This window comes from Belonocnema kinseyi, chromosome 5 (assembly GCF_010883055.1).
Source record: "Belonocnema kinseyi isolate 2016_QV_RU_SX_M_011 chromosome 5, B_treatae_v1, whole genome shotgun sequence".
NCBI classification, from domain to species: Eukaryota; Metazoa; Arthropoda; class Insecta; order Hymenoptera; family Cynipidae; genus Belonocnema; species Belonocnema kinseyi.
Window position 1 is genome coordinate 141,414,997 of NC_046661.1, and position 4,780 is coordinate 141,419,776.

A 4,780-nucleotide genomic window follows, 5' to 3' on the forward strand; every position below is an offset into this window, starting at 1 on the left:
TCAAAAATCTTTGTGAAATTATTGAAATCTTTGTGCAATTTTTGAAATCTATCGGAAATCATTGCGAAACCTTCAAAATTTTTGCGAAAGCTTCGTGAAATTGTTAAAATATTTGTGAAATCTTTGAAATATTTAGAATGTTTGGAATATCATTGAAATCATTCCGAAATCTTTTAAAAATTTAGTAATATTTGTAAAATCAATTAAGTCTTTGTAAAAACTTATAAATTTATCCGAAATCTTTGCTAAATATTAAAATTTTTTAGAAAAATCATTGAAATATTTTTTCAATCTTTGAAATCTATTTAAAATCATTGTGAAATAATAGAAGTCTTTGTGAAATATGATAAATCTATCTGCAATCTATTAGAAATATTTGAAATTTTTGGAAAATCATTGAAAAATGGTTGAAATCTTGGTGTAACATTTAAAAAATATTTGCAAAATTATTAAAATTGTTTGTGCAATGTTAGAAATCTACCTGAAGCCTGTACGAAATCGCTGCAAAATCATTGAAATATTTAGTAATATTTGCAAAATCTTCAAAATATTGCAAAGTCTTTGGGAAATTAATGAAATCTTTGTGAAATCTACCTGAAATATTTGCAAAATATTAAAAATATTTTTAAAATTTTGTGAAATCTTTTAAAAATCAATTGATTTTTTGTGAAATCTTTTAGAAATTAATTAATTCTTTGTGAAATCTGATAAATCTATCCGAAATATTTGAAATTTTTGTAACATTTTTGGAAAATCCTTGAAAAATTGTTGAAATCTTTGTGTGATATTTTAAAAATATTTGTGAGACCTTTAACATTTTTGCGAAAGCTTTCTGAAATTATTAAAATCTTTGAAATATTTGGTAACCTTTGCAAAATCAATGAAGTCTTTGTAAAAATTTGTAATTTTATCCAAAATCTTTACTAAATATTAAAAATGTTTTTGAAATCTTTTAAAAATCAATAAAGTCTTTGTGAAATTTTATAAATCTATCTGAAATGAACCTGAAATATTTGAAATTTTTTGAAAATCACTGAAATATTTGCAAAATCAATGAAATCTTTGTGAAAACTTATAAATTTATCCGAAATCTCTGCTAAATATTTTAAATGTTTGGAAACTCATTGAAATCTTTTTTCAATCTTTGAAATCTATCCGAAAACATGGCGAAATAATATAATTCTTTGTGAAATCTTATAAATCGATCCGAATTCTTGGTGAAATCTTTGCAAAATCAATGAAATCTTTTAAATCTATCATGAATTTTGCGAAGTCTTTCATAAATTTTTAAAATCTTTGTGAAATCTACCTGAATTATTAGCAAAACATAAAAAATATTTTAAAAATTTGTGAAATCTGATAAATATATCCGAAATATTTGAAATTTTTTGGAAAAAGTTTGTGTAATATTTAAAAAATATTTGTGAAATTATTAAAATTGTTGTGCAATCTTAGAAATCTACCTGAAGCCTGTACGAAATCGCTGCAAAATTATTGAAATATTTGGTAACCTTTGCAAAATCAATGAAGTCTTTGTAAAAACTTGTAATTTTATCCAAAATCTTTACTAAATATTAAAAATATTTTTGAAATCTTTTAAAAATCAATCAAGTCTTTGTGAAATTTTATAAATCTATCTGAAATCTACCTGAAATATTGGAAATTTTTGGAAAAAATTGGTGAAATCTTTGCGAATTATTTGTAAAATTAATTAAAATCTTTGAAATATTTGGTAATATTTACAAAATCAATAAAGTCTTTGTATAAACTCGTAAATTTATCCGAAATCTTGACTAAATATCAAAAATATTTTTGAAATATTTTAAAAATCAATTAAGTTTTTGTGAAATTTTATAAATTTACATGAAATCAACCTGAAATATTTGAAATTTTTTGAAAATCCTTGAAAAATTGGTGAAATCTTTTTAAAAAATTTGTGAAATCTGCTTGAAATCTTTACAACATTTTTGAAATTTTTGTGAAATCTTTGGTAATATTTGCAAAATCAATCAAGTCTTTGTGAAAACTTTTAAATTTATCCGAAATCTTTGCTAAATATTTAAAATTTTTGCAAACTCATTAAAATCTATCCGAAATCATGGTGAAACAAAATAATTCTTTGTGAAATCTTATAAATCGATGCGAATCCTTGGTGAAATCTTTGCAAAATCAATCAAACCAAAAAGACGATTTTCTCTACAAAAATTGAATTTTAAAACAAAAAAATATGGCTTCTCAGTCAAAAATTAATTTGCTACAAAACTGATGCATTATTACTCCACAAATTTTGTTAAAAAGAATTTCAGTCGACATTTCACGATCAAATTATAAATTTTAAAACAAGAAATAAGTTTCAACGAAAAAAAAATTGAATTTTTAATCCAAAAAGACGATTTTTTTCTATAAAAAATGATAATTTTCAGGTAAAAAATTTATTTTAAACCACAAAAAAAGGCTTTCACTGAACAATTAAATTTCGACCAAAAGACACAAGCCTTAAATAAAAAAATTTGTGAAATCTACTTGAAATCTTTACAACATTTTTGAAATTTTTGCGAACTCATTAAAATCTATCCGAAATCATGGTGAAACAATATAATTCTTTGTGAAATCTTATAAATCGATGCGAATCCTTGGTGAAATTTTTGCAAAATCTATCATACCTTTTAAGTCTATCAGAAATTTTGCGAAGTCTTTGGAAAATCATTAAAATCTTTGTGAAATCTACCTGAAATATTTGCAAAGCTTAAAAAATATTTTAAAAATTTGTGAAATCTGATAAATCTATCTGAAATCTATCCGAAATATTTGAAATTTTTTGGGAAATTTTTGTGTAATATTTAAAAAATATTTGTGAAATTATTAAAATTGTTGTGCAGTCTTGGAAATCTACCTGAAGCCTGTACGAAATCGCTGCAAAATTATTGAAATATTTGGTAATATTTGCAAAATCAATGAATTCTTTGTAAAAACTTTTAAGTTTATCCGAAATCTTGACTAAATATTAAAAAATATTTTTGAAATTTGTGAAATCTTTTAAAGATTAATTGAGTCTTTGTGAAATTTTATAAATCTACCTGAAATATTTGAAATTTTTGGAAAATTTTTGAAAAATTGGTGAAATCTTTACAACATTTTTGAAATTTTTGTTAAATTATTGAAATATTTGTAAAATCAATGAAATCTTTTAAATCTATCAGAAATTTTGCGAAATCTTCAAAATATTGCAAAGTCTTTGTGAAATCTACCTGAAATATTTGCTAAATATTAAAAATATTTTTTAAATTTTGTGAAATCTTTTAAAAATCAATTAATTCATTGTGAAATCTGATAAATTTTTCCGAAACATTTGAAATTTTTGTGACATTTTTGGAAAATCTTTGAAAAATTGTTGAAATCTTTGTGCAATATTTAAAAAATCTTTGTGAAACCTTCAACATTTTTGCGAAAGCTTTGGGAAATTATTAAAATCTTTGAAATATTTGGTAATATTTGTAAAATCAATTAAGTCTTTGTAAAATCTGGTGAGTTTATCCAAAATCTTGACTAAATATTAAAAATATGTTTGAAATTTGTGAAATCTTTTAAAGATCAATTAAGTCTTTGTGAAATTTTATAAATTTACCTGAAATATTTGAAATTTTTGAAAAATCTTTGAAAAATTGGTGAAATTTTTTTAAAATATTTGTGAAGTCTACTTGAAATCTTTACAATATTTTTGAAATTTTTGTGAAATTATTGAAATATTTGCAAAATCAATGAAATCTTTAAAATCTATCAGAAATTTTGCGAAATCTTCAAAATATTTCAGTCTTTGGGAAATTATTGAAATCTTTGTGAAATCTACCTGAAATATTTGCAAAATATTAAAAATATTTTTTAAATTTTGTGAAATCTTTTAAAAATCAATTAATTCATTGTGAAATCTGATAAATTTTTCCGAAATATTTGAAATTTTTGTGACATTTTTGGAAAATCCTTGAAAAATTGTTGAAATCTTTGTGTAATATTTTAAAAACTGGTAAGTTTATCCGAAATCTTGACTAAATATTACAAATATTTTTGAAATAAATAAAAGTTTATTTAAATTGTTTAACATTCATGCCATTTCAAACCAAGAAAATTATTTCTTTTTTACCAAAAAATGAACTTTCTACTAAAAAAAAAAAGGATTTTAAAACCAAGAAGAAAATTTAAAAATTAAATAATTGAATTTTTTGTTAAAAAGAATTTCAGTTGACATTTCAGGATCAAATTATAAATTTTTAAACAAGAAATAAGTTTCAACGAAAAAAAATTGAATTTTTAATCCAAAAAGACGAATTTTTTCTATAAAAAATGATAATTGTTAGGTAAAAAATTTATTTTAAACCACAAAAAAAGGCTTTCACTGAACAATTAAATTTCGACCAAAAGACACAAACCTTAAATAAAAAAATTTGTGAAATCTACTTGAAATCTTTACAACATTTTTGAAATTTTTCTGAAATCATTGAAATATTTGGAAAATCAATCAAGTCTTTGTGAAAACTTTTAAATTTATCCGAAATCTTTGCTAAATATTAAAAATTTTTGGAAACTCATTGAAATCTTTTTTCAATTTTTGAAATCTATCCGAAATCATGGTGAAATAATATTATTCTTTGTGAAATCTGATAAATCTATCTGAAATCTATCCGAAATTTTTGGAAAATCATTGAAAAATGGTTGAAATGTTTGTGAAATATTTAAAAAATATTTGCAAAATTATTAAAATTGTTGTGCAATCTTAGAAATCTAC

General features: G+C 21.7%; 1 protein-coding gene across 1 annotated transcript in view; it reads right to left on the reverse strand.

The window, feature by feature from the left end:
- Positions 1–4,780, reverse strand: part of LOC117173928 — a 27,603-nt gene that overhangs the window by 14,182 nt on the left and 8,641 nt on the right. The window lies entirely within an intron of this gene.